Source organism: Gavialis gangeticus, unplaced genomic scaffold, assembly GCF_001723915.1.
Source record: "Gavialis gangeticus isolate Ggan-Ray unplaced genomic scaffold, GavGan_comp1, whole genome shotgun sequence".
Classification (NCBI taxonomy): Eukaryota; Metazoa; Chordata; order Crocodylia; family Gavialidae; genus Gavialis; species Gavialis gangeticus.
Window position 1 is genome coordinate 64,313,638 of NW_017729030.1, and position 18,672 is coordinate 64,332,309.

Consider the following 18,672-nt stretch of genomic DNA (forward strand, 5'->3'; position numbering starts at 1 on the left):
TGTAACAGTACTGCTCTGCAAGGGCTGTAACACCCCACTTCCCTCCTCTGGCAATCTGCCTGTTACCAACCTTATTTATTTATTCAATTTATATCCTACCCCATCCAAAGTCTCAGAGTGGCTTACAATGATCAAACAACCCAAAGAGACGATTCCTCAAACAACACCCCAAACCCTCAGTTCTTCAACTACCCCTCTATCCCCAACCACAGCCTCCTTGACCAAATCCCACATACAAGCAAACCTTCTGTCTATCCCAACCAGGCTACCCAACCACCATTCACATGCTGTTACCACCACACAAAGTCCTTTGACCACCCCATCCCCTACTCCCTGTCCTCACATTATCACCACCCCACCCCACCTCAATCCTAGGTAAGATTTTTCCCCCCACCCCAGCCTCTCATAACATCACCTCCAAACTTGTACCCCACCCCTCCTATAGAGGGGCTATGGCTGTCACTCCCTCCCCCAAAAGATGCTTAACTCCTCCCCATCCCCCCAACAAACACAACACTGAATTCCAAAGAAAGAATCTGAATAAAAAAGTAAAAGAAAAGGCCCTCTGTCTTTACCTTGGTCACCATCAAAGGGTAATAGCAAAGGACACCCTTTCGTGTCACCCTTTGACAATGCACAACCAAGAGATGTGTTGGCTTTGTAAGGCCTGCAGGCTGGTGGGACCCTTGTCCTCCCTCTAGGACTAGGGACAGACATTCAAAAAAGCCTGATCCTGAATTGATTCAATCTTTGCAGGTTATTCTAACCTGCCTACCTTGAACCAGTTTGCAACCATTCAGACATTCCCTCTGGACTGAAGAAATGTAGGCACATGCCCACAATGGTTCAGGCTAGAAGTTGGAGGGGGGTGGGGAGAGGTGCTAGAGCAGCCCTCCCTTCCCTCTTACAGTGCTGAGCTGAGGAGGGTGTGGCCAGGCTCCTACAGGATGTTCTGATTAAGTTGGGGTGTAAACCCTTCCCTGGCCTGCACCATCTCAGGCTTTTCCCTGCTTGCTGCTCAAGGGGCAGAAGTGTTGCCAGACCCCAGCCCTGGGCTAACACTCTGAGGCAAAAGGAGGAGCAGCAGGGTGCAGTCCATGCATTTGTTGATGATATGGAGCTTTTCAATCTCCCTCTCCCTGCTTCTTCATACTGTCTGCAAACCTGACAGGCGAGGGAGCCAGCAGGGAGCTGATAACACAGCATTCATCAGCCCATCAAGAAAAAAAGCCTCTCTCATGAGTTCAAGCTTTTCTTAAACAGCTTTTTCCAAGGAAGGAAGAGGGACATTACCAGCTGCCCTGCTAATTAGCTCCAAAAAAGCCCTAAGCAGACACTGTTCTGTCTGCCTGTGCCAGTGAAATCGGAGACACACATTCACAAGACACCTCTCAGCATTAGCTAAGTATATCACATGCCTAGGGTCTGTGGACCTGGAGTCTGTGCTGTGGGAGATGGGAGGGAGGGAGGGAGGGGGTGGGAATCCCAGCTTGAGCAGCAAGGCAGGGGCATGGGGAAGCCAGGCAGAACCTGCTGTGCCTGCAGTCTCCGCCAGAGCTCTAACTAAGGAGCAGAAAGGCAGGGCCAGCCCTGTTCTCTGGAGCAGATAGTACAGCCCAGTACCCCCAGCAAAGCATCTGGGATGCTGGGGGACTCTGGCTTAACTTAAACCAGGAAGGGGTCTGGGACAGACATTGCATAAACCGGATTGACCCAAATTAGTTAAGTTTGATTACTACATTCAACTAGGTTGATCTTAAACCAGTTTCAGCCATTTTGAAACTGGTTTATGTGCACTGAACTTATTTCCTGTTACAGATTTAAACAGTTTCTGATTACTTAAACCAGTTTGTGTGTAATATCTGCCCCTAGCCTAGGAGGCCCATTGAGCATGTTACATGCTACTAGAGCCATGCCAGTAGCTCATGTCCAGTCATTGCCAGAAGGCATGGCCCCCTGGCCACATACATTTAATTGGTAGTAGGGGGTACAGTGGTGGTATCAGTACCTAATCTTAGGATAATATTCATAAGGCTCCATTGGTGATGTGACCCCTCTTGTTCTAGGTGTTGTACAACAGTTTGTATGCCCATTTAGAAACAGCTCTTTTGAGAGTCAAGTATCTTTCTGAGCTCCGGTTTCAGCTTAACACACTGTAATGAGGGGCAGGGGAGGAGGACACACTGGAGGGCAGGGTAGGGGTGCAGAATGCCAGAATGTGGGATGGAGGAGTGGCACAAAGTGCTGTGAGATACTGGAGAACCAGCAACCTTTATCATGCCGTCTGGCTGGAGAGCACCTATGCATTTCTGTTGAAAACAGGATTAAACTGTTCTGTTGACTAAATGGATGCCATGCCTGGGACAAGTATTCAAAAACAGGACTCTGCTGGCAAAAATGAGAGATATAGTCACCTTAGCCATTAGGGCTGTGCGAGGCTTCGGACAGAGTTTCGGATCCAGAGAAGCTTTGGACTCTTCAGGGTCCGAAGCAGCATATCCAGGTCAAAGGGCTGGCCTCGTTAGGCTTCCTGAAGCGGTTCGGAGCTCCCGAAGAGCCTCGGAGATCCAGCCATATTGTATAATGGGGAAACAATAAAATATCTATAACCTTGTTTTTGTCCCATTTGGATGACATTTTCAGGGGTGATATACTCTGCAGAGAGAATGAGGTCTGCCAAATTTAAAGAAGATCGGTGCAGGGGTTTGGGGGGGAACGGCACTCCACTTTCTTGAAAGCAAAATTCATGTCACATCTAGGCATTACAACATAGCGGGGTGAAAACTGCCGGGCTGGTGGTTCTTACTGAGACCACAAAGGCTGCCAAGTTTCAAGAAGATCGGTGCAGGGGTTTGGGGGGAACTGCCCCTCAAGCTCCGGACAGGCAAAACTTGTGCCACGGGTGCTTGTGGGACTGACTTGGGGCATGGGAGACACTGCTGCAGGCCTGGCTGCCAAGCTACTGTGTTACCAGTTACCAATCAATCAATCATGATTCACTCAGGGACCAGCTCAATACACAGGACCTAGCTACTACATAATGACTTAACGAGCATCAATTACCACCTACAAAACCAGACTAAGGAGAGGAAAGAGTCAATACAGACAATCAACTGCCCCAGGACAGACACTGTCTTGGCACAAGTTTTGCCTGTCAGCAGCTAGGGGTGCAGGGCCCCAGAACCCCCCTGGCACCGATCCTCTTGAAACTTGGCAGGTTTCACGCTCTCAGCAGAGGCTACCATTCTTGCAAGTTTCATCCAAATCGAACAAAAAACAACAAAGTTACAGATATTTCATTGATTTCCCCATTATACCCTATGGCCGGATCTCCAAGGCAGCTCCACAGCCTCAGAGCCGCTTCAGCCAGATCGAGGCAGAAACCCAGTCTGGAGCTCCGGATCACATCGCGGCCATCCGAAGCAGCCGGATCCAAAGCCGGATCGGGTCGCTGCCAACTCGCACAGGCCTATTAGCCATGGCTCTAGCTCAATGGTTCTCAAACTTTTTAGATACAAGACACCCCTCTATGCATTTGAGACCTCCCCCATTCCCCGCACCCTGAAAATGGCAGCTCTTGGTTTTCACAATTTTTTACAACAGAAAAAGAAGAACAAGTCTTCTATTTCAAAGAACTCAGAAAGACCACAGCAGGTCAGTATGCTTCTGACACTAAGGATCCCTACTTGAATTTTCTGGGTTTGCCTTGTGAATCATGTTTTCACATCTAACAGTACCAGCATTGCATGGCACCCTTGAAAGGATCTCAAGGCATCCCAGGATGCTGCAGCAACCTGGTTGAGAATCACAGTTCTAGCTAGTTGAAAGTGGCTGTGGGTATGGCTTACATATGCCATGGCATAGACAGCCCCTCATCTCTGTAATACCAGAGCATTTTTCTGTAACACTGAATTTTACCTGCACAAAACTCAAATGAGTTTCAGCATCCCCCGTACTTTACTGCTAGTGAGCTGAGATGCAGAGAGTTTGCCCAAGGTCACACAGGCAGAGCCCAAAATGGAAACCTGAGCTGAATGCCTTAGCCACGAAACATGTTTCATGCTCATTACACAGCCCGAGTGTACATCTGGAGAGAGAAGGAAGCTTCACTGTGTTTTACCGCTACAATACAGATCCTCTTCTCTGATGTTTTCACCAGTAATTGAATGCCATTTCAACCAGTGTGCCTTTAAGATGGATGCAAAACTCTTTGTATGCAGTACTTTGAATGCGCTCTTTCTTACTACACAGCTATTACCTATTCTATTAAAAAGATGACATTCCAGCCAAGACCACATGTGGCCTAGAATACAGGCTGCCTTAAGTACCTAATACAAAATGGTTTAAAAATTTCATGACCGTCTGTGCACTCCTTCCTTTTGCGTAATTGAAAGCGATGCTTCGAATGTGTTACCTTGCCAGGCAGCTGCTGTTTTGCCTCATTTAAATTAAAAATGGATGCAGCTCTGGATGCCCTGCTTGCTCTGAGCTGAGTGAGAGGCTGCTGCATGCCAGCACCCAGCCCTGTGAAACAAGGCCATGTGTGCATATTAACAAACCTCCTGGGTGTTGAAGTAACTTGGATATTCATTACCTTGGAGCAGCAAGGTAGATCTGCCTATTAGAGCCTTGCTAAGTGGCCTTCAGCATGCATGTGCGTGTATGTATGTGTGCATGTGTATGTGCATGCACACACTCTGTGACTGCACACTGCAGCTCTATATTCACTTAGTTGTTTGCATATGGTATTGAACTGAATTCATCCCTTGTGTAATGCCACTGAATTCAATGGCCTAGAGCAGCAATGCATTTGGCCCCTTCATGTCCTTCCTTTCTGCCTCCATCTCCCACTCTCCCCCACCAAAATTGCCTCAGAACATATGCAGACATTGGTCTTTAAAAGTATTTCTGAATCAGCAACTCATAACAGGTATTTCCTAATAGGTTTTACACAAGTAATTCAGCAGACCCTCCTTAAAGCCAGCAGAAGTTAAAATGATACTGTGTTAGCTGTTGGCCAACTTGACAACAAATATTTTTAAGTAGTAAAGGCACTTATAACAGTCAGTTTTGTACCAGACTTCACTCTAGAACAGGGGTCGGCAACCCACGGCATGTGTGCTGAGCATGGCACGCAAGACCATTTTGCTTGCCACACCATGGCCAGCCACAGCTTTGGGTAGCTGCTGCCAGCGATGGAGCCCGGGCTGCTCCCAGCAGGGCTTGCAGTGTCCCAGCTGCCTGCTGAGAGCAGCCCAGGCTCTCGGCTGGCAGCAGCTACCCAAAGCCGGGGCGGGCTGCAACCAGGAGGCTCCAAACAGCTGCACCAGGCTCTGAAGCCCTGGCATTAGGTCGGTACTTGCATGCCTCAGAGTCAGCATTGAGGGAGGGGCCTGAGGCAGCGCAACCCCGGTCTCTCCCCACTCCCAGCACAGAGCTGGTGACTGGGCTCTGGAGCCCGGTGCAACTGCTTGTGGCCAGCCTGGGCTCTGGGCAGCTGCAGCAAGCAGCTGCAAACAGCTGCACCAGGCTCCACAGCTCCGGCATCAACTCCATGCTGGCAGCGATTGCGCGCACACATCGGAGCAGACAGCGGGGCAGCACAGCCCGCCCCGAGGTGCATGCGCAGTCACCGCCAGCATGGAGCTGATGCTGGAGCTGTGGAGTCTGGCGCAGCTGTTTGCTTTGGGTGGGGGGCGCAGGGCATTCTGCCATGTACCCCCTGCCCTCATTTTGTTTTTCTGGCATGCTGGCACTCCAGCACCTTTCAAGGTAAGCATTGCAGTGTTTTTTGGCACTCCAGCCAAAAAATGTTGCCTACCCCTGGTCTAGAAGAATGAACCTCATCCTACTCTTCTTCTAATTTGAGAACTGCCTGCATTTCTCCTACAAACTAACAAACACACTTTGGGCCATTTACCCAGCTCCCTGGCCTCTGCCAGAGGCCCAAAGAAAAAGGCTGGTTTCTCCTTATAAAAGATTACAGAACTGCAATTTGCACCTAACATCTACCATTTCTGTGATGGGATGATCTGAACATTGCCTGCTCACACTGTCTCTGGGTCTACACAGAGGCCATAGGATGAAACACTGAAAACTGATTATCTGTACCCCTATGAGACTGCTTACTTTGAGTCATGTTCCCTCATGGGCTCTGTTAGGGAAGCAGTTTCAAGCCAGGATCAAATACATTCTGAATTACAGGCTGTGACATTATCATTCCAGCTCCCTAATGCAATTTTACAGTGTTGTTGGAAATAAGCCTTTGGTGCTGATGCTTTGCAGAGCACAATGTGAAGTTCAAAGGTGGGTTCATTACTGTAATGCAATATAAACCCTTGCCATTATCTGAGGAATAAAAAGGGTAACTCTTCTCAATCTATGTTGATTTAGGGGAACGGCAACAGCTCTCTGTGGGAAAAGCTTCCTTTAATTTGCATTTTGGGGGCCAATTCCCTTCTTACCCAAGTGTAACTTTACTGAATTGCAATGGTGTGAAATTAATGAATAGGTAGGAGGAGAACCAAGCCCAGTTTTAATAATAAAGCATACAGCCAGACCTTCAAAAAAGGGACATTACATTTTAAATGGAACTTTCCCCCATGACATTTTACCCTTTAACTTGCATAGGGATGATGAATGATGCATTATATTAGTATTTTCATATTTGCCACTACCAGGAGATTTGTTATCCTGACAAAGCCAGATTTAATTTAAAATACAACCATCCAACAAGCATTTTGACAATACTGCGTAAATCCAAGAGGGGACCAGTGAGAGCACACTGGGGAAACAGAATGTTACTGCTGTAGGATAACTCTAGATAGGAAGAATTAGGGCATTTTGGAGGGACATCACACCAATAATCACTTGGTAATGTACACAATTACCTGAATTAATGCCTTCTCACTGCAATTTTACAGCACTCTCAGATTCAAGAGATGAATTTCCTGACCCAGTGCAGCTGGAATATTATTTATCAAAGATACCTGGAGGCTGGGAGCAGACCTTGCCTAAATTCAAGGCCATTTTTACCAGGTATCAGCCTGATGTTTCTATTGAAATAGGGTACTGATGTTGACATTATATGAGACGCTCAGAATAAACTATGGGGGTAAACAGTTGACTGACCACCAGCAAATGGGTGAGTTGACATTCACAGAACAGGGGTGACCAGACTGTATAGTGTAGTACCCAGATATAGTACCTGCCAAACCCTGGCTCCACTCTCAACAGCTACTCTATTCTTCTGCTCCTAAACCCTTAGGACAGTATAATAGCAACATGCTTAGACCTGATCACCACACTCACGGGGACCTCAGTGTCCCCATGGCACAGATGCTTTTCACCTGCCACCAAAGTTCATAACACTGAGGGGACAGACCTACATATGTTAACGATGGCATAATTTGCATCATGTTTTTACTCTAACATAACCTACACCTATGTCTGGAGCAGACACGTGAACATCTGTCCCAGAAGTCCTACAATAGTAGGTGCTATTGCAGTGCCCAAGCCATGGGCAACTAGTGCCACCTTAGTCGGGGGGTGGGCACATGCCCCCCCAGCAACCAGTCAGCAACCGGAGGGGAGGGTCCCCCCACAGCCAGTCTCACCAGGTATGTCCCCCACAGCAAAACTTACCATCCAGTGAGCGGCTGCTCCCAGACGCAGACATGGCGCTCCCAGAAGCAGCTCCCACAGCCTACATCTGGCACTCCCACTCCCCGGCCAGTGCTCGCAGAGGGGGCACTGGCACTCCTGCCTGCCCCCACTTCCCAACACCTAAGCAGGGAGTGTGACTAGCCAGGGAGTGCACCAGTGCTCTCAGGGGGTGCATGCGCACCCCCTACACGTCGCCATTGCCCAAGCCTTGGGGGGGGGCCAGTAATAGCTTGTTATCACTGAGCAAATGACTTCCTCAGCATAGAAGTGGGCACAAAACACCCACCCTGGTGTTATTTTACCTCTGATCTTTCCTGGGGTAATTCAATAATTGATTCTAGTAAGTTACACTGGTCTAGAGCAGTATGTCATATGTCCGTGCTGTGTAAATGGAATGCATGTCCAGGTCCTTATTTCCATCATGCTTCATGGCACCCTGTGCCAAAGTGAGCTGCTGACTGTTCTGCTGCTGATTGATGACCTTGTGCAGAGGAAATGGTCCTCTCCTGACAAGAGCAGGCCTCTCACAAGTGCTGTACAGCTGCTTCAGGCATGAGCTCCCTTGAAACTTAACGCAGAGGATGGATTATATTTAGGGTGGCCATCATGGAAGACACTCCGGTTTTCTGCTACCCTGTCCTCTATTAATACAAATCTGGATGCCTTTATGTCCTCTATTTTTTTCTTGAAAGGCATCCAGTTTCATATCAATAGAGGACAGAGGACAAACGGACTGTTCTCTATGATGGTCACCCTAATTATATTTCAGCTACAGGACTGAATTGGAAGAGTGAGGAGCTGTTCAGAGGGTGCATCAGCAGCACCAGCTACCCCTGAATACATATTTCAGACAGGAACATTTTTTGGAAATCAGATCACCATTGACTAAGATTGCATGATTGTAGTGTAGGACATTCTTGCCAGCCAATGGAACTTGAAACCTTGCCCCAGACTTTAACAACTCCAAGGTCAAGACACTAACCATTTTCATTAAACAGAGACAATAAAAACAATTAACAGAACTGCTTTAGTGCAAAGTCCTAGCCAGTTACTGGCCCCTAGCAGAAAGCCAGCTGAGAGAAGAGGGCTTTACAATGAGATGAAAAAGCTCCAACTGGAATCTCCCAGGTCTTTTTTGTTTTGTTTTGTTTTGTTTTGTTTTGTTTTGTTTTGTTTTGTTTTGTTTTTTTGGAGGATGAAGGGAGATTTTTCTCAAAAAGTTACAAACACTTCCAGCTACAAACACTGCTATGTAAAAACCATGCACTTTGCTTTAGCTGGGCATGGCTACATAAGACATTTACTGTTAATTAGCTCTGCAGTAAAAGCCTCAGCATCTACACATGCAGCCCTATTAGGCCTCAGGAAACTAACAAACTCCACAGCAGCATAGTACTTGTAAACACAAGTATTATGCTGCTGTGGAGCTTTTTCATGCGCAACGCATGTGTAAATCCTGACCTGGCTGGCTGAGGCATAAAGTGCTTCAGTGCAGGAGCTGTCCGCCAGCTAGCCCCACACTGGAGCACCCTCATACCCCAGTCAGCCCCACTACAGCACGCTGAGCTGGGTCAGAGCAGCCCTAGGCTGGCAGACTGACCCTCCTGGGCTCCTGCCAGCTGGGATTGCTCTGACCCAGTGCAACAGACTACAGTCCCAGGCGCATGTGTAAATGCGGTGCCCAGGAGCAATTAACTCTGGTGTGATATGCACCACAGTTTATTGATTCGCATTAATATGCATGTGTAGACGTACCCCGTGAGGAACAAAAAAAGTGGTAGTCACCTCTGATGCCTTGTGCGGTACTCTTCTGACAATCATCAATTGTTTGAAAGGACCTGGAGTTTGTGAAAAAAGGTCTCCCTTACTCAGCACCAGCTTATCCTGAGGGAGGAAATAAAGCAGAAATTGTGCCTGCTTAGATACATGCCTCCTGCACTATAAGGTGACATGGCAGTCTCATCTCATGCCTCGTCTCACGAGTTTAGCTATCCACCATCTAAGAACGCAGGTTACCTATGCTGGCAAAGTTATGGAAAACTACCCATCACGTTGGTTCAATGCCCGAGTTCAACCCTACCAGTAGGCCATCTGTGACTGGACAAATCATGTTATGCTTCAGTTCCCTGTACAATAAGGGAAATAAGCCTGGTATCGATACTGTAAACTCACTGAGGCAGTGATTATGCCTCCTATAGTGTACATGTAGAATGAGGTTTGCGATTTGGCCTGATGACTCCCACAGTACAAGTAAAATCTCTCTGGTTCCTACACTCAGTGCTTTTATGCTGTTTTTCTTTTCAGGTTAGGGTTGGGAGTACTGTGGGGTTAAATCATAAGTTGAACAAGATCATCTAAAAAGAGATTTTGGGCTATGACACCTATGATCCAGCTCCTTCTAATGTCAGTGTAAAGAATCAGACCCCTTTTCTAGATTTATCCTTCCCTGGAGAGAAAAATAACAATATTAGAGAAAGAAAACAAAGAAAGGAAAGAGGGAAATAATGAAATGTTTCCCTGAGGGATTGTTTCTCCCATTCTATAATCAAAATCCAAGCACCGCCGCTTGAAAAGCACTCTTCCCTGCAGAGTCACTGGGCACTGGTGCTTATGCTATGGGTATTTAATGATCTGGCTTTGTGCAGTAGAACTAGAAGATGATTGTCTGGAATGGAGCTTTAATTCAGGCAGTGAGAATGGCAGTACAACAGCCAGCTTGTGAATGCCCTTGCAGCTGATAGAAAGTGTTTGCACTGCTGGCTCCATGGGTCCGCACTGGATTGGAATTGGAATAGTTGTAATTAAAAGCAACTTCCAGTGTCTTGAAGAGCCAGACAGGATATGGCCACTTATCAGAGCTTCAGCCTTTTGAGCAAGTGCCACTGTAGTAGTAGGCCATAAAATCATCCCAGCCTTCATCTCCTAAGCTGTCATACACTGCTGGTCAGTACAACTCTTGTTCTGCTCACTGCTGCATTACGGAAAAGCCTAAACAAAAGTGTCTTTTGTAACCTGGAGCTTCCCGGAGCACTGCAGAACATCAGGATGGCATCAGATGAGGCTGGGCTGAGGTGCTGGGAGAAGCAAGCATGGGTTCTGTTGCAAAAGAAAGATGCCAGCCGCATGTTAGAGCTGTCGTGGCTTGGACCAATAAGCAAAAAATGACTTGAGGGAAACCAACAAAAAACAAGACAGCCCTTACTTTGACATACTGTAGCCACAAATCCCAAGCTACAATATAACCTAATTTTTGCTCTGAAATAGTTTGCCTACAGCGCTCTGCGTCTTCCAACCAACCTTATAAAACATAATAAATGCCCGGCTCCTGCTGCAGCATATGTTGGAAACAAAGAATACAGGAATATGTCATTTCCTATAAAGGCCAGAAAGGGTGTTGTGACCAGTGAAGTGCTAAAATGACATTTGCACTTTGGTGACAAACAAGCTTGTGCTGTGTTAATAAAGCCCTGTGTTTCCCAGGAATAGTAGACAAGCGCAAGGTAAAGACTGCCCTCTGGCGTAGGGCCTAAGAAAGATGGGGCTGACAGATCCATCTGTCACACACTACTATCTTTTCAGTCTTTAATATAAACAGAATGCCTGCTTGTAATATTATTTTTATTATGTGCTCTTTACTTCAGATCAATACAACCAGCTCTCTTTTCCCTTCTGCAAATCCAACAGTCACGTCCCATCACAGAGAGACAGTGCTTACACATTCATTATATTAATCACCTGAATCCCAGGTGGAGCATTTTATTAATGTAAATCTTAGAGAGCTTAAGAAAAAAAAATCACTTGTGAACAGTAGACCCATCTCACCCTGAACTGTAGGGAAGCTACCTGCACACTAAAATTTAAGGGCAGCACTCTCCTTGTTTCAGGACACAATTAAAACAGAATCTCTGCTTCTGCATCAAAATACATGGATTTCTTGCTTGGTAGCTTTCAATATAAAAATCTTTGATTTCCTAACTAATATTTTTATTTTTGCGTGCAAAAAGGAGACAAAGGATGTTAGAACTATAGGGGTGGGCAAATGATAACACTCAGCAGACCATACAATTTGTTCGTCTCCCAAAGCAGAAATGTTCCTTATGTTGTATCTGTCAGTGTTTTGTCCAAACTAGTTTTAAAATGTCTCCAGCAGTGAGGTCCCTTGGCAGGTTATTCCACAGCCTAATAGATCTCAATTTGATTTTAACTGATCACAAATTAAAAAACTAATATTTCATTTCCATTCATCAGCATTTTAAATTCATGATCAGCTGTTGTTTGTGCTTCAGACTAAAGGCAAGACCATCAGTTCCCTGACAGCTGATAAGGGATTTATAAAAACTAAAACAAACAAAGATTTGGCACCAACACCATATCACACGAACGTAATGACCTGGAAAGTGTTTAGTTCAGGACACTGAAGTGATCAGAGTAGAAAAACTGAACTGTGAAGAGTTTCATGGAACAGGGCAGAAGACAGAAGCCTGACATTTGGGGTTTTGTGGGGGGAAGGCAGGGGGGAAGGGGAGGAGAAGAGGGAAGATGGTGAAATTTTGGGCTGGGGGTTTGGGAAGCCCAGAATATCTTCTAGGACAAAGGTCAAGTCATACGGGCAGATCCTCAGTAGGTGTGCATTTGCAGAGCTCTTGGGCTAGGGACAGACATTTAAAAAGCTGGAGCCTAAATTGATTCAGTCTTTGCAGGTTAGTCTCACCTGCCTAGGCTGAACCGATTTGTAACAGTACAGACGCTCCTTGTGGACTGAAGAAAATCAGACACATGCTTGCAGTTGCTCAGGCTAGGAACTGCAGGGGTGCCAGAGCATGCCCTCAGCCGCAGGGAAGCTGTGCTGGGGGGTGCGGCCAGCCTGGGCAGTAGCTTCAGCCGAATTGGCCAGAGAGGGGTTTAATTCCCCACTCCCTGTCCCACTGGCAAGGACCAGAGCCGGGTCTGCCGGGCACTCCCCCATCGCTGCTGCAGAGGTGGGACAGCATGGCCCCTGAGGCAGAGAGGACAGGAATGGGCCCCCTACCCCCACTGCCCTCAGGGGACTGCAGCCAGGTCTGCCTGCCCCAACAGCTGCTGCTGCTGCTCACTCCCTGCTTGGGGCAAGCAGTGGAATAAGCCCCTCCACCAGATGCCAAAGGGAAGAGGAATAACCCCCCTCCCTGCCAGCCCCCTCTCTGGCTAGATTCCCACCCCTACCTGTCCCTGCACAGAGCCCACCCCAGGCCAGAGAGCATGCTAGGATGCTGGGGGACTCCAGGTTAACTTAACCCAGGAAGGGGTCTGGGACAGACGTTGCATAAATCAGTTTGAGCTCAATCAAGTAAAACTAATACTGCATTCAACCAGATTTCTCTCTAACCGGTTTTGACCATTTTGGAACTGATTTATGTGCGCTGTATGTCTGTTCTGTTACAGGTTTAAACCAGTTTCTGATTACTTAAACCAGTTTATGTATAATGTCTGTCCCTAGCCTTGAAGGCAAAGGAGTTATGCCAGCTTACACCAGCTGAAACTGTGCCACTGGTGCCTTCCCTGTGGTGCACAATGTCAACTGCAAGCTCTGTGCATCTCTGGGCACAGTTGTATGAGGCACGTACTGCTGACAGCATTAACATTACCTTTGCTTGCTTTTATGGAATCTTGTTAGGTATGTTAGGTGGTAGGCTCATTTTAACTGAGCTGCTGTGCCCTGTGTTAGCATACCAATTTCATACAGACACTTTGTCAGGCAGGCCAAGTGAAAGCAGCCTCTTCATTAAGATGCCAAGTACAATGTAATGAGATCCACTAGCCACACTGTAGAAGCCAGAAGACTTCACCTCACTGGCAGAAAATGGAAATAGTCTCATCTCTGGCCTCAACACTTAGCCCAGGGGGAACAGAGAGTGCAGCCTAGGATACCGCTTCATCACAGAACCATAGAAAATTAGGGTTGGAAGGGACCTCAGGATCTAACATCTCTCTGCTCAAACAAGTGGGAGTGAGGACTGTTAGGTTTGTCACATTTTATGCTTTAAAGTTGCACCTGTTAACAAGGTGGTGAATTACAATATTGTTTAAAGTTTTCTTTTCTAGTTAGCCTTATTTAATCAGTGTTTATGTTCTGTATAGCCTCATTGTTATCTGAACTTTTCTGCAATACCAGCTGGCCTTGCCTCTTGCACGCAGCTTATGGCCTTGAGTTTGCTCGCATGATGTTTCTTTCTTTTTCTATCACTGCGAGAAGTTTTCCTAACACAATATAGTAATAATTTTGTTACCAGCTCAAATTAACTGAACTTGGCACTAACCAGCTAAATCAGAGGGATGAAATGATTGGATATGTTAATAAAAGGCGATAAGGGAGACCAACAGATAATGCCCAAAGTAAGACACCAGAAAAAGGCCAAATTAAGAGGTGTGCTCATGATGGGTCTGTTGAACAAAGGAATATGCTTACAGGATAAAATATGGACAATATGTTGACTGCAGAGAGAACAATCCAAAAGCAAGGAGTCATCAAAGGAATGAAGTTACAGAAAAGCATAAAAGGGGGGGCAGCAAAAAAGTGAAGAGCATTGTCGTTATCATCATACATCCAGCCTTCAACACCTGTCTGGATCATCCCAGCCAATGACACACCCTTTGCTTCAGTAACCGAGTGGCAGCCTTTTCTGTTGAGCAAAGTAACATCTGAGATTGGGTGAGATCATTGTACTAAGTGTTTTTCTCTCTCTGAATACAGAAACTGCTAAGATAATACTTGTTGTACTAATAATTAGACTTCGATTCTAGGACAGAGTTGTTTGTGTTTGTATTTCACCTTCCATTTAAGAGTTAATTGTGCTTTAATGATCCCTAAGCACCATCTGGTGGACAGCGGTGCTAACAGGACTTGTCAAAAGGGTGGCTCCAGGTTGCACTGCAGAACGCTACAGGACACCCCTTGGTCACTCCTGCTTGTCTCCTTTCATTTTGATACCATAACTTAGCATGTTAATGCAAGACTCTCAGAAATGAGAGTCACAAAATCACATACACACTGAGTAGGTGCAGCAGGAGCCAAAGATCAGAATACTTAGGAGGAATGGTCCTGATAATGTTTTGAGGAAAATGAGAGCACAGGACACACGGATAAAACAGAAAAGAGCTTCTCCTTTAATGAGATTGGTGGATACTGAAATTAAACACAGTAGGCAGGAAATACCCTGCACAGATATCAAAGGCTAATGTGCACTCATGCACTCAACTGCAGTTCTTTTTAAGTCCCATACCTGGCTGCAACACAGCCATACTCTACCCCTAATTTTCTAAAACGTGACTTTATTCTGCAGGATGAGCTCTTTGGGGAAGACATTTCAGATGGAAGCCACCTCTGTCTTACCTCAGGCTTAAATAAGGACTATTTTTCCCTAATTATGTGTCAGAGCTGAAACCAGAGCCTGTGAAGATGCACACGTGCTACATAAAGACACACACACACAATGAGCTTTAGTTAAACTGCCCCTGCCCCTATTTTGAAGCATGGGGACACTGAATACATGAGACATGGAAGCTGCATGCTAATTAGCATGCTCCAGCAGCTAATTAATCGAGTCTGTGTATTGGAGCAGCATCAGTGCATGTCTATAGCCACCCTATGTATAGGATTTTGAATCCACTCCACAGAGGTGAGAACTGAATCTCTGATCACCTGGCCAACTGTTCTAACCAGCGAGCGACTGGATAAAGGAGAGGGATGACACCTCTGTTACAAGTGGGGCAAAGGCTTGAACAGTGAACATGATGGATCAAATAATGTATGGTTGGGTGGGAGGAACAAAGGCTACTGTCTTACCTATCGGTTGTCCTTGTGGATCGTTCATGCATTCCAGGGGTCCTGAGCTCCACACCCTCCAGTGAGGGGGTCTGGATAAAGCCAAATCTAAATAAACATCAGTGCACATACATAGCACATGCATGATTTATAACAGAGAAGCTGGAACCATCACCATATCAAAATGTTTCATACTGTATTCAATGGAGATCCAACTTTTGTGCTCAAGGACAAGGGTTTGTTAAAGCAAAATATATACCTGGACCTTCAGAAAGAGACTGCTTATTTTTATTGCAACATCAAAGCTTGCTGTGAGCTTTCAGAACAAGACAAAGCTCACTTACCCAGCATTTTAAAAGTAAGACAACACTTAGGAAGTTTCCTGAAACATGCAGCAAATTAATGGGCCTAAACTATTTCATTTGATATACCCACTTTTTTATTTTTATTTTTTTAATAACGGTGACATTTATGCTTTTTGCAGTTGCTTTAATTCTTCTCTCTTTGGGTAACATAGGGAAATCTCACTGTATTCTCTTTCTTTCTTTGTCTTATTTTTTTACTGTCCCTCCAAATATTGTCAAAGCTCACTGGGGTAAAGAAAAGGAGCTTCCATTATATGATACACAAATATTCAGCGTTGTAAAGAGCTGGAATTAAATGCGATCAATTACTGTAGGCTGCAGCAGAAAAAAGCGGAAAAGAAAAAAAGCCCAGATTACTCATCTTCTGGATATGCAGTTTCTCAGAGCTAGGCTTATAAGAACTAAGGGCCTGAGGTATTGCACAGGCAGTATCGACCCTTGATCTTCAGTGTCTTCTCTGAATGTTCACAGTTAAGCTCAGCAAAGGTTGTGCCTTCAGTTTCCCAGATGGAAACCAAAAAAAAGGGGGGGGGGGGGAAACAAAACAAAACACCAGATGCTGCTTAAACTGATCCTCCCCCAGGGTAATTGAGAGTGGCTTTTCTTACATCATTTATTTTGCCTAATAAGCTTTGTTGCACTGCTGTCCAAAAACCCTCCGGTCAGAATTCCCTTCCCCTCTCCACTTCTTCCACAAACATTGTTGATATGAAAGTATTAAGACTCTTGCTAGATGCTGGACAGATGCATGCAATAAGAGCGGCCAGAACTTGTCTGGATATTACAGTTCAGAGTCAGACAATACATAGGAAAGAGGAAGTACCAGCCCCATTTGATAGGAGAGGATGAAAGGCATTGTGACTTGCCCACCATCACTATGAGAGTCTTTGAAGTGCTGGAATTGCATCCCAGGTCAGGGCTTTTACTCTTTAGGATATGTTCACATTGCTTTGGAAGCACTCTCAAGAGCACCAACAAAAAGCACACCCCAACCACCCACTCCTACTCCAGAAGTGTCAGACCCAGGCAGGAGGCAGTAAAGATGCCATGGGGCACCCTCCACCACTGCTCTAACACTTCCATCTCTGGTGTGCTTGATGGTGACTACAAGGGACACCACAAGAGCGAATTCTCTGCCTCATTTCCAGGTTTGGCACATGCGAGTGTACAGGGCATTTTCAGAAGTACTGCAGAAATATAGACATAGCTTGAGTCTACTCAGTTAGATTTTCTACATCTGTACATCAAGTAAAATGGTTTTCCTGAGGGTGTGAGCCTACAAAGGGTGACCAGGTTGATCTGGAACTGCTAGCTAAGGAGCAGCTTCCATTCCTGTTATGAAGAGGTCAAACTCAGCCTTCTACAGTATGAACAACAATTACAAGGGGAGCATGTGATGATCAGCTTTTCCCATTGTGTATCAGACTTTAAATCCAGAGACTATCAAACAACTGGAGGAACAGATTGTGTGAATTAGCTACAGAATTACTCTTGGAGGGTAGATGAGTTGGGGGAAGTGCTTTTATGTCTGGTATATAACAATCTCTAGGAAAAACATGAGCCTTCCTAAACATATGTCTCTAGAACTCTTGGTTCAGAGATGACACCTTTTATTACACCAACTGAGAAATCGCAAAAAAATGATCTTTCTTTGCAAGCTTTCAGGCACATGCACCCTTCTTCAAGCTGAGGACAAAGCCAAGATTATAAAAATCCTCTTAGGTAGAAAATAAACTTCATTTTGCGCAGGGGAATTTTTAAGCAGTTCCAGCAGGTGGCCGTTTCAGCTTCAAAATTCCCCTGTGCAAAATGAAGTTTATTTTCTACCTAAGAGGATTTTTACAAACTTGGCTTTGTCCTCAGCCTGAAGAAGGGCGCATGTGCCCAAAAGCTTGCAAAGAAAGATAATTTTTGTGTGATTTCTTAGAGTTCTACAGTTTTGCATATCTTTTTGTCTCAGACCAACACAGCTACCAAATACATCCCTGAGCCTCACGGGTGCACTCAGCTGAGGTTTACAACTTTTCTCTGCAAGCAGAAGAGCTAGAAACTCACTTAAACAAAATGGAAACTGTGATTCTTCTACAATCATAGGATTTCAGGCTTTGGGGCTTTAAAAAAAGCATCAAATATCAAGAAATATGCATTAAAATCATGAATGTTCTCACCCTACAAACTTGTGCTTGGTTCTTAAATAGTGAATATCACCAGGAGATCTCAAACTGTTAGAAAGTGAGAGGAGATATTGTAAGTGTGGCTCAAGGTCACAAGGCTGGGTGGATGCAGCATCTGGAACAGAACTCGGGGCCAGATTCTATTATACCTATTAGGCATGTAAGTAGAGTTAGACACCCAAGAGCAATTTCATCTTTTATCCTGCTTGAGTCCCTGTAAAATGGTTAAGTCAAAAGTCCCCCACCTTGCTACCTTTTTGTAACTCAGTCTTAAGTATAAGATGACCATGTGTTGCAAAAATAGACACATTAATGTATTTTCAGAGATTTGAGTAGGGTGGAATAGAACTGCACTTAAGTCAACATTGACACCCAAAAGATGGAAGATAATCTTGCCCCAGGTCCTCTCATTCCAGTGCCTCAGGCACTGGACCATACTTCCAACAGAGACTGAACTAAACCTATTAAATCTAATTCTTTGAGCTAGGTCTTTCTTATGTATGCAATTTCATACCATGATTTGATACCTTATCAGAATCAAGTCTAGGTCACAATAGCCATTTGCAAATATATAGCAGTCAGACCAATAGGTATATTTTTCCCATATGAGGTTGAAATTGTTACTTTTAATCTACCTTTTAAATTTTTAATTAATTTTAAATTACAT